The sequence below is a fragment of the Helicoverpa zea genome, chromosome 9, assembly GCF_022581195.2.
Source record: "Helicoverpa zea isolate HzStark_Cry1AcR chromosome 9, ilHelZeax1.1, whole genome shotgun sequence".
NCBI lineage: Eukaryota > Metazoa > Arthropoda > Insecta > Lepidoptera > Noctuidae > Helicoverpa > Helicoverpa zea.
In genome coordinates, this window is record NC_061460.1 from 9,555,111 (window position 1) to 9,567,690 (window position 12,580).

General features: G+C 35.9%; 1 protein-coding gene and 1 long non-coding RNA gene across 2 annotated transcripts in view; one reads left to right on the plus strand and one right to left on the minus strand.

The window, feature by feature from the left end:
- The first annotated feature begins 1,181 nt into the window (after positions 1-1,181).
- LOC124633362 overlaps positions 1,182-12,580 on the plus strand; it is a 99,383-nt gene continuing 87,984 nt past the window's right edge. The window contains exon 1 of the mRNA XM_047168555.1: positions 1,182-1,408. The gene's annotated coding sequence lies outside the window, so the exon portion shown is untranslated. The remainder of the gene's footprint in view (positions 1,409-12,580) is intronic.
- On the minus strand, positions 7,524-8,392 carry LOC124633363. The gene is made up of 2 exons (XR_006984734.1): positions 8,170-8,392; positions 7,524-7,609 (listed from the first exon to the last, which is right to left on the minus strand). It is a non-coding gene; the product is annotated as an uncharacterized LOC124633363 (long non-coding RNA).

The following is a 12,580-nucleotide window of genomic DNA, read 5'->3' on the forward strand; positions in this document are numbered from 1 at the left end:
ACAGGATAATCACAACTTGTCGGGATTGTCTCTTTTAAACAAACACTACCAGAAATAGCGATTATCATAAGCGTTATCCTGATCAATATAATACCAAATACCTAACAGGTTTTATAAAAAATTAAAAATGAATAATAAATCCTCCCATGTTAAAAGTTTTCTTCACTTTTATTTGCAACTATAAACTCAGAATCAACCTACACAACTTTGCAAATTCCAGCTATTTTTACCCCAAACAATGCATTACGCATTTAGAAGTCGCCGTACATAGTTTGACTGAGAACAGTCAGAATTCTGGATGAATAGAATTTGAAAACAGTTTTAATTAAACAAAACACACGCGACTCGGTAAGTAGACTTCGTTGTTTCTGTTCTGACTTCTGACAAAGCTTGATTCACTGAATTTGAAATACTGAATAATTTAGCTGGTGCCTAGGACTGCGGTTTATTTTCTAGGATGATTGAAAGGCGTGGCCAAGTAGGGTGTTCATTAAAGAAGTAGAATTGTATTAGGTGAAATAAGTAGTTTCATGTTCTTTCTATTTATTTAGCCAATGCTGTCGGTGCTGTGCAAAGGCCCCTCTTATATTCTTCCATCTTTCTCTGTAAGTTACTACAATAAAATTATTATTAGCCATTAAACCGGAATGAAATCATTTCATGACGATCACGTCTATTATATTATACAGTAGAAGGAAAATGTTTTATTTTGTGAAGCTAAAGCTTCGAGTAAAGTTTACTTTCCCTCTGTGAACGCTGTGAATGCTGAGCCTAATTATTCACGTTTATGTTGCTTTAATTTTGGCTACGAAATACGCAAGTGCCATTAAAGTGCAGTTCATATTACTTCATAAGTCTGACACGAATACGCACTTAGGAACCAGGACCAAACTACTTTTGAAAACTTAAAAACGCAAAGTAAGAAATCGGAATTCACACTGTCAATCTTACAGAATCTAAACTTATATTGCTAGAAAGCTCAGGATATTTTCTTAAGAATCATTACTCAAAAAATACTGTAATTTACTGAAAATCGTTTCAATTAACCACTGTAATTCACATTTACCCAGTGACCAATATTAGAACACCATAAAAATATCCCGTGGTTGCGTCTCTGCGCAGTTTTGCCGCGTTGATCCTGTCCCGAACATCAGAGAGTGTCAGTTAGTCGCGTGGTTCCTTCGACGTCGCACGTGCGGCCGGGACGCACCAACACCGGACTACCCAATCGCGTATTTCACGTGAACGTATGATTAAACTTCAGTGCTAAAATGTGAAACTTTAATACGTGATACGGTTAATGATGTGCCACGTTCATTAGTGTGGTGTGATTTACAATTGAATTTTGGTTTCAATGAAAATTAATTAAAGACTGGCTGGATTTTCCTAATTAATTCCTGTGGTTGAGGTACGTTAATTGTGTATAGATTTAGACGAATTCACGGTTTAGATTAAGCGTTTATTCGAGAAGATTTTAACTAATTTCGGAGTAAATTAAAATTCACCGTCGTCACTGTGTTTGGGCTTATCTGATGGCAAGCAATAACGCGAGGGACTAAAGCGCCCTTTTCCTTTGAATCAAAGAGACCCGAGCTATTTTTGGAAATGTCATCTGGCCACTGGAGATGATATTTCCTGCAAATAATGATCGCAATCAGTCATATCTGAAAGGAAATAATTATGTGAATGTTTATCTTGAGTAGTCATAATTAATTATTTTTCCAACACAAACTTTTTCTCTTTTGAATGTGAAGTATAATTTTTTTTTATCTAAAATTGTTTTAACGTGGAGTTTATTTTAGATTTCCATTAAATTAGGGCAGTTTCAGGAATTCCTTAACGCTTGAATGCGCGATTGTTCGGCCAAAGCTAGGGGCTTAAATTTTGCGTAACTTGTGAGGCGTGTTAATTTCATAACACAAAAATAATTCTTAAATAACTTAATCATTATTCATTATTTTCTATTGAATACACAAAATAAGGCTGCTTGAGGTTCTTAGAGGGAATTTCGGATTATAATTGACTCAGATTATAACTTTTGATTAGCATTTAATGAATGAAAATCTTAGGCCTATAATATTCTAAATCTTCAGTTAATTTCAAATTGGAGGAGTTTGAATATATTATGTACTTAAAAAATCTCACTCATTTAATTATAAACTTAAATTACATCATTCGTTTATTAGAATGTTAATATATCGTAAATTGTTGTAACGTATTTTCATTGCGTATGAAGTAATGATCAAGTCTTATTTAATCACTGCTAGTTACTCGCGGTCCCATCCGCGTCCGCCAGGAACTACCTACTTCCCGTACTTAAAACGAAGCATTTTATCAGACTCTGGACTATCTGTATAGCAATTTCATTTAAATCGGTTCAGTAGTTTTGCGTGAAAGTACGACAGAGAGAGATATTTTCGCGTTTATAATAGTAGTAAAGAAAGTATTGGAAGGATACTTGTAAATATAAAGATAAGCTAGGCTTTTCTAAACTAATTCAAAACGTTAGGTTTTGTCTTTAAACTTTCTTTGACTGCCCTTACCTGCTTCATTGGTTGAAAACGTTTAAAGACTCGAAACAAAAGCCTACATAACTTGAGCAAAATTGCAAAATTATTGAAGTCAATTTAACGGATTTCTCGTTTGAAATAATAAGGTACCATCATTATAAACAATTTTATTTCGACAATCATAAAAAAACTTTTTCATCCTTAAATTTGTAATTTGGACAGATTTGACACCAATTCAGGACTTGTGGCAGGCCACAAACCGAGATCCTTCAAACGCAGACACAAAACCACAAGAGTGTCATGATGGCACATGAGATGCGATGTGCCAGTCATATTTCAAGTATCACTGTGTGGCATGCCACATTACCGACACGTCATGAGTGTTGAGTGCCAGGCGCTAGTTTTGCAAGTCGACTTTCTCGAAGCTTAAACTATTATACGACTTAATTATGTAGCATTTACTTTTAGAACAGTCAATAATGCTGTCATCAGCTTTTGGTTGCATTATAAACGTGCTCAGTCGCGAAAAAGTAAACGTTATACTTAATCGCATTTTTAACAAAATTTTCTGTAAGATGCCTACTAAGTAGGAATTAATTTCATTATAGATTAAACTTATTTATTATGATATGCCTGTAATGTCTAATTATTAGGTACCTATATTTTAAATTAATATTCTCAGCATACAATTCTTCATTAGGCAAAGTTAGATCAAAAGGTACTAAATGAATTTACCTTTATATTTTACTCTGCGCCATACAATAAAACTGGGTGTCACCTGAAAGAAGTTATCTGTCTGTTTTATTTCACTTTTTACTACACTTTTATAATTTCATTTCACACGAGCAAGCCTGGCTGTCTCATCATGAGAATTATCTTTTATCTTATGAGACGGAAGAAATAGGAGACAGGGAATTTTATACTTTTCATTCCTAGGAGATAAAGCATGAGGGAGTCTTTAGTTGTAAATACATGTAAGGATATATGCAGAATTGTGAAACAGGTAAAGATACTTGAGACTTTTAGAAAGCTGTTGCAAAAAATAATGGAGCACTTCCTTGCGTTACTCTGAATGAAGATAGTTTTCTCTTTTCTTGCCTAAATAAATGTTGTCTTGTTGGTTTAATTAAATCTCCTATGTTTATTCCAGTAGATGTTATAGGCGGTCATTCTTTCTAGGACGTCATTATTTTAGGACACGATTTGTTTTTGAATGTGGTTTTCTATTGCTTATCGTCAGTTGTTATTTCTATTTGTTTACGATTAATCATCTATATATTGTACTCTAAATCTTTCTATGAACTGTTACGCAGCTCCTATATGTAGAGTTAATTGTTTCTCGCCGCAACTTATATTACGTGTGGTCTTGCTTAAAAGGTAAGCATTTATCATTCATAGAGTTCAAAATTTCCTAATTGGACTATTCAAGTATCAGTAACCAACTTCCGAAATTGTCCCTTTACTGAAAATTAGATCCTTGCAAACTTATTGCTTTAGAACGTAACACGTAATAATTCAACCGAACTTGCAAATTTCGCGAAGTTCATAGTTCCTTAGTTTACAATGTTAATGGGCCTCTTTGATAAATATTCGAAGACGACACGATTGAACTGCCAGATGTTCAATTTAGGTAAAAGGCAAATTACGCAGTCATTCACTCCACTTGGTTCACTCAAAATGTTGGTTTCACAGTGACGAATAAAAAAGAGCTTTTCACTCATTTGTTTTTCGATGTCCAATCACTTAAAAGCTTTGGGAACAATACTTCTAAATTAAACAATCTGTAACCGAACCGAGACATATCGGAGTTGGAGGACTGAGTTTAATCATGGATTTGTTCACTGAAGTGTGGTTAAGCTACTGTCAATCAGTCTTGTAATTGGATGGGTGGTTTGCGGTTCACCGTATTTTCGTACAGTCTGCTATTCTATTACACATTGTTTTTCCTTCCTCTGTTTTTTGTAAGAAACATTTTTGCTATCAATTTGGATAAGGTTTGTTACAAATGATAATTCTAATTTTAATTCACCTTAACTTGATTTATATGTTACACAAAAAGAAAAGCTGGCTCTTTTGAGTATATCGTAAATAACCTAATTTGTGTGTCAGAAATTGAAACTTTATAGGTAGGTAGTACATAGATATTATATACTAGCTTCTGCCCGCGACTTCGTACGCGGATCCTGTCCCTTATGCCAGCGACTACGGGGTCAGCAAAATCAAAGATCTGAACCGTCTGATATTGAATTTTAAGGGCCCGTTGACTTGAAAACAACGGAATACGGATAAACATTAGAAACGTTCCATATATTTAATTAAATTGGACTAAACAAAACGCTGAGAACTGAACCGCAATAGGCGTGATCATAAGGATAAAAGTAGTGATTCTAATAAGTCTGCATTTAAGTTATGTGACAAAAATGTTACACGTATTATTACGTAAAAAAACATTAAATAGATGACAAAGTCGTGGTGACTTAGTGGAAGTCGTGGTGGTTTAGTGGGTAGAGAACCAATCTCTCAAGTATGAGCGTGCGTCTTTGATTCCAGGTCTGGCAAGTGCCTGCCAATGCAACTTTTCTAAGTTCGTATGTACTTTCTACGTATATTTTGGATACCAATAACCGTTATTTGGAGGGGATGTTAAACTGTAGGTTCCGGCTGTCATTGAACATTCTTGGCAGTCGTTATGGGTAGTCAGAAGCCAGTAAGTCTTACCAAGGTATGTTGGGTTGAGCGGGTAACCAGGTTGTGGAGGTCAGATAGGCAGTCGCTCCTTGTAAAACACTGGTACTCAGTTGCATCGTGACTGGAAGTCGACCATAACATAATTGGGACAAAGGCTCTTGAGATAATAACGACAATAATAATGAGATATAGGCACCGCAGGACATCTGAGGCTGATGACGGGGAGTAGCAACCCCGCGGGGCTATACTATATGCTGAGTTCTCCAGGGAGAGTATCCCCCATCTCCGGCCGGTCGGAGTGAACCATGACGGGGGTAGGTCTCACGCCTCTGGCTTGGCTTGGCCGTCCAGAGTGGAGTCGCTAGAGCAGGATTAGTAGCCCTGCTCGGAGGGTAGGTGCCTCATGGTAAGCACAGGGAGCGCGTAATCTGTGTTTAAAGTCCGCCGAGGTATCCTCACGCTTCAGGTTCCCGGGGGCCCAGTAAGTGAGGTGGCGAGTCTCCACCTGCCATTTTTACATGTACCATTGACATCCACTAACATCCCATCACAAATAGCCCAAGTAGTTTCCCTCAATAGTTAGCAATAGTTTAGCACAGAACCGGGGATTGTCTTTTTTTTAACGACGTCCACCGGTGAATGTCCTTGGGTTCATTTCTATAGTGTATAAAGGGATAATCGACGGTATTGTGTCACCATTTCATTAAAGTTGTCTCAAAAGGGCTTCAGCGTGTTGGCTTCGGCCCCACGTTTGCCTCCCAAAAATTCGGAACTCTGTAGTCCCGAGGTCTGGAAGAGACATACAAAATAATAATGAGATATAACGCAACAAAGTCGGAGAGTGAGGGCTCGTGACGCCACGTCTAAGTATGTAAAATTTGTACTAAGCAGTGACTTAACGAAGCGTTGTTGTATCTTCGTTATTATTTGTTTGTGAGAGAGAGAGAAAAGAAAAATACGTGTCCATTATTTTAGGATAGGATTCACCATACCTATTTCATAACATTCATTTCTATACATTTCAAGTGTAGTATTGCTCTTGAAGTTTCATATCAGGTGTTCCAGATCTTCGATGTTTATACATCAATAGAGAGTGCTTATCAGATTGAACCACTTTTGCTAAAACGTCATATCTTCATATGCTATAGTCTAGCTGGACTCCTGGAGTTCCACATCAGGTGTTTTACACCTTCAATTTGTATAAGTCAACAGAGAGTGCTTATCAGATTGAACAACTTTTGCTAAAACGTCATACCTCTATATGCTATAGTCTAGCTGGGCACCTGGAGTTCCACATCAGGTGTTTTAGATCTTCAATTTGTATAAGTCAATAGAAAGTGCTTATCAAATTGAACAACTTTTGCTAAAACGCCATACCTGTATATGGTACAGAGAAGCTGGGCTCTTGGGGTTCCACATCAGGTGTTCCAGATCTTCAAATTTATTATCTCAACTAAAAATGCTCATCACATGAAACAATTTTTGCCATGGCACCATTTTTATATCTCTTATAGTTTTGTTGGTCTGTTGGAGTTCTGCATCAGGTCTTCAAGTTTCGAAGATATATTATAGCCTATATGTTGACCAGGCTTAATACTGATACAACAAAGAAAAAATCATTGAAATCCGTTCAGTAGTTCCGAAGATTAGCGTGTACAAACAAACAGACATACAGACATACAGACATACAGACATACAGACAAACAGACAGAATTTTTTTTTTGGATTTGTGCTCCATTACTGTTTCTAAACCCCACCCAATTATTATTTTTTAAATATATTCAATGTACAGACACAGTTTTTTTACAGATTTATTATATGTATAGATAAGTACAGCTTAAATGTGTAATCTGAAGGAACCTAACTATTAGCACAGAGATCGTGTACAATAAGCTTATTACCTACTAGTTAAAATCAGTTTGAATCCTTTGATATTTGGTAAACTTACCGTATCTTAAAAGAGACTCTAATTATTCTACGAGCACCTAATTTGAATATATGTTGTAATGATATAATTAGTACATTTGTGACTGTGTGAGTAATTTTTGTATGTATTACTAGTTGCTTTTCTGCGGTTTCACCTGCTTCCTCGGAGAACTTCTTTCCGTAACCGAATAATAATAATAAAACTTGGGAATAGAATAAAAGTATAGATAAAAATACAATACCATCTTTAAGTACCAAATTCGGGTAAATTATAAGTTATAACAGTGTAAACTATATTTTCACAGCACATAAAGTATGCCACCAAAGCTTACCTAATTGATAATGATTTAAGATGAGCTTAAATTTTGAGTTAACAAAAAAAAAAAAAAAACAACTGAGTGGGTATTACAAGTATTTTAATAAAAAAATCTTGCTTGCAGAACTATTTAACATCTTGAACATTATATATCATCGGCATCATCATCCTGTAACAAAACAAAATACACAGATTTTATCACATTTTCTATACATATTGTAACTAAGTATACCTACGTTAATTTTTTATGTATGTAACAATAAAATATGTTTTCTGTCACTTTAGGCTTAAATTAAGTCAACTAAGACATTGAAAAATTAAATCAATAACCATACAGGCTTATCTGCCTCAGAATTCAGACATAATTTATTTTAATATAGGTACCAATTCAACCAAATACAAAATCCTTCAAACGTGTTTTTTTATGTGCCTCTTTTTTTTTGCAAAAGGATGTATAAAGATGACACATTTGGTAAAAAAAAACGCATTAACAGTAAATATTATTACTTAATAAAATTCAAAATGTTACTGGCTTTACCATTTCAGTTATTAATATTTATGAATAACTGAGCTGACCCCGCGAATTTCGTATCGTTTATACCTTCCTTGGACCTCAACAAACATTTTAAAACCAAAATAATCTAAATAGGTTCAGCCATTCTCGAGTCTTAGTCAGACTAACAAAAGTCAATTATTTTTATATATAAGATTAAATCAAAATACACGTACCGGAAAGCAATGATTACCAACTCGTATATACCCAGGTGGGCATACACCTGCTCTAATCGGACCAGCGAAAACCGTCGATGCATTTGCAACAAGCATCAAACAGAGCAACAAATACACTTTCATGTTTACACACTTTGACTTATAACTCAAATGATGTGGATACACGTCTGTGGTGGTTTATATAGATTTATCTACTCATAATATTATCAATAAACCGGCCAAATGCGAGTCGGACTCGAACACGGAGTGTTCCGTATCATTATGTTAATATCTATAAAGCGAGCAAACATATCACGTTTGTTTGTTGCATCAGAGGGAGCCCCTTAAAATATTTATTTTATTCTTGTTTCAGCGTTTATTTTGTTATAGCAGCAACAAAAAAATTACGGTTCATGAGATACGGCCTGGTGACAGATGACCGGATGGACGGACAAATGGACAGTGAAGTTTTAGTTGCCCCCGTTTAACCCTTTCAGTACGGAACCCTAAACACCTTTGACCTTAGAAAGATTGTGTTGTTTACATTAACTTTAAGGGTTATCTGCGGGAAATTCCTTATTAGGTATGCAGTAATTCTCAGAATCCAAAACCAAACCTCAGAAACCAAATTCCAAATATTATATCGATTTTATAGTACCTAGGCATTTTAATGATTTTTTATATTTTTTTGCTGTATTATATTAAGTACAAAAACTAATCTTAGTGCGCATTTCGGCACATAAACCTCATTTGTTCAAAATGTCAAACTATTAGCTTTGTATTAGTATTCTAATGTTTGTCAGTCTCTTAATAAAAATACCGACATAATGGATTGTTAGGAAACAGTGGAGTTTCTGGGGGGTGTTATATAATATAACATTCCTTCCTATGTGCTTATTTACCTTTTCTTCTCATATACCTACTTGTACTTTATTTTTACATTGTCAATATTGTTTACTTTATTTATCTTTCAATCTTTGAACTCTATTTTACTAACGATTTGTATAATGTATTATTAATATCTCATGTACCTCATTTAGGTTACAACTATTTACTGTTCTCAAAGGATGTTATTAAGTAATTAGCCAATAGTGATTATTTAAGTTGTTATTTACTTTTCCATTGATTTCTTCATATAAATACGTGCCCTTAAGTTAAAGTAAGTCAGTTCTATTCCGACATTCTATTGTTAAACTTGTAATCAAATCTTAAATAAAATAATATTTTATTTTAAAGTCGTTTTTGCCACTATCACATAACAAATTTGGCGCAGTCGGTAGGATCGCGTGTGCATAAAGACGAAGTTAAACGTGTAGACTCCAAACGGTCAAAATCGCCTAGTGACGAAGCACGGTAGCTGAAGGCTTTTAAACAACTTCGCCGGACCTTCGAGTAATGAAGCTCAGCATCGCGACCAGTATTTCACTGTTATGGTAAGTGGCCTAAAACGCATATTGCTCTGATACCTCTCTATTTCCCATTGATCATTCAATCCTAATTCCTTAAATCTTATATTTTACATTCAAAACCTCATATCACGATGCCAGACACTAAAGTCTCCCCCAACTCAGAGATGGACCTAGGGACTCTCTTAAAACTAATTCCTGACTTTGACACCTCGCAAAATTCTCAAGTATATAGATTCATTCGGTCGTGTGACTCCGCGTTTAACCTTGCTTCAGTACATCAACAGACAGTTCTCTTAACGTACGCCTTAAATAAGCTCACTGGACCAGGTTCATCAGACGTCCATTCTAAACAATTTTTTAAATGGTGCGACCTCAAACAGTTTCTTATCGAGAAATTCTCCCAAACAAAAACGCTAGCTCACTTAAATCTAGAACTACAATCCTACTTCCAAAAGCCTCAAGAAAGCATCACAGAATTCTTCCTTCGTGTTGATTTATGTAGGTAGAAGCAAAATTATAGAAAAACTAACGGCCGAAATCATAGATTCTACGTTAGAGGGTCGTAAAGCTACTACCGAAGAGACGGCTCTCAATGTATTTGTAAACGGTCTAAGTTCGGACATAGGGATGATGCTTCGCGTTCGTTCTTTTGAAAGCCTATTGGATGCGGGAAATTTCGCAATTCAAGAAGAAAAAATAAGAAACATGAACAAAGCCAGACAAGTTTTATATAATATCCCTAGCAGTCAGATTAAAAACCAATCGGTACAACCAAAAGCCATTCCACAATTTAGAAACTCACCTAAGCAATGTAATTATTGCAAAAAAATGGGTCATCTGATTTCGGAATGCCGAAAAAGAGAATACAACAATAGTTTCAAAAATCAAATACCACAAAATCAACGCGCAGCAGTTCCATCCGCGAAAATAAATAATTTAAACTCAGAAGCGGCCGAGGTGTTGGGCATGCCTTCGGGAACCGCTTCAGCCCACTCTTACAATGTCCAGACAACAATACCGAGTCTCGAAACACTACAAATTCAATAATTACCAACTCCGAAAAACATACTTCCTCTTATCCAGTCCATCGGGGACAATTTCGTGACGCTAGCACTCAAACTACAACCACGAAAGAAGTATCGGTTCAAACACAATTACATCCCAAATCTATTTCAAACTCAAATTCTAATTCTATGTCTAAATCCAAATCTAAATCTATGCCAAACTCAAATACTAATTCTATGTCAAAATCAGATTCTAAAGCTATGTATACTGAACCCATTACTATCTCTACGCTAAACGTACCTCCAGAAAATCTTCTACATTGCCAATTCCACGTTGAAGGTAAACCGGTAACATTACTTATCGATACAGGAGCCGCTATATCCGTCCTTAATAAGGAACATATTGGTAGTGCCCCTCTAGACCAATCGTGCGTCGTATCGATTGTAGGTATATCTGGTAACCAATCTTCTATTCAAAGCTTCGGTAAAGCTCAAATCTCCCTAGATCATTTCCCGAAATTCAACTTTCATATAGCAAACCTCAACATTAAAGCAGATGGTATCCTGGGCAATGACTTCATGAGCAAGTTCAATGCCAATATCTACGTACAATCAAAAACCATGCGTATACGAGATCGTACTTACAAATTATTTCATATTGAAGAAAAACCAACCGAACCCGTAGATAACAAACAGTTCATAGGTCGACGATCTGAAACTGTTATCACATGTTGTACTAATGATATTCAAAACGGACCCGCCTTAATCGAAAAACAAACCATTTGCGACGATGTCACTATTCCTAACGCCTTAGTCACAGTAAAAGATAACAAATTCCTAATTACTTGTGTAAATTCCGGTAACAATGATAAACTTGTGTTAATACCTAGAGTTCATGCATCAGAACTAGTCGCAATAGAATCTTCAAATAATATTCCAATAAATTCAACGAATACACATACGTTTAATGACAAACGAAACAAAGTAGACAAACTCATTCGCAGAGATCACCTCAATGAAGAAGAAAATCAATCTCTAAATAAAATTGTCATGGATTTTTCAGACATCTTCATCACAGAAAACGAACCTTTGACATTCACAAACCACACCAAACACACAATCCCCACTACATCAGACACGCCAATTAACACAAAGACTTATCGATTTCCGTATGTGCATCAACAAGAAGTAAAATCACAAGTCCAAAAGATGCTAGATCAAAATATTATTCAACCAAGTTCATCTCCTTGGAGTAGCCCAATCTGGGTAGTCCCCAAGAAACTAGACGCGTCAGGGAAACAAAAATGGCGTATAGTCATCGACTATCGCAAACTTAACGATATCACTATAGGAGACAGTTATCCTTTGCCCAACATAACTGACATTCTAGACAAGCTGGGCCATTCCATTTACTTCACTACCTTAGATCTTGCCTCGGGATTCCACCAAATTGAACTTGACCCTAAAGACATCCCGAAAACAGCCTTTAACACACCATATGGACATTACGAGTTCCTTAGAATGCCATTCGGTCTTAAAAATGCCCCTGCTACATTTCAACGTGCTATGGATAGTGTCCTCCAAGGTTTACAAGGTGAACGTTGTTTTGTCTACCTAGATGACATAGTAATATTCGCATCCAGTCTCCAGGAACACGAACAGAAACTTACTGAAGTCTTCAACCGACTCAGGAAAAACGGTCTGAAAGTCCAACCTGATAAATGCGAATTTATGCGGAAAGAAGTAGCTTATTTGGGACATATTATTTCTAGTGAAGGTGTCAAGCCAAATCCAGACAAAGTCAGAGCGGTCAGAGAATTTCCAGTTCCTAAATCTTGCAAAGACATAAAATCATTTCTAGGCCTTGCAGGTTATTACAGGCGCTTTATAGCAAACTTCAGTCGGATAACAAAACCTTTGACCGGACTCCTGAAGAAAGACGTACCTTTCATTTGGGGTGAATCCCAACAACGCGCTTTCGATACTTGCAAAAATATTCTCACTACATCCCCTATATTA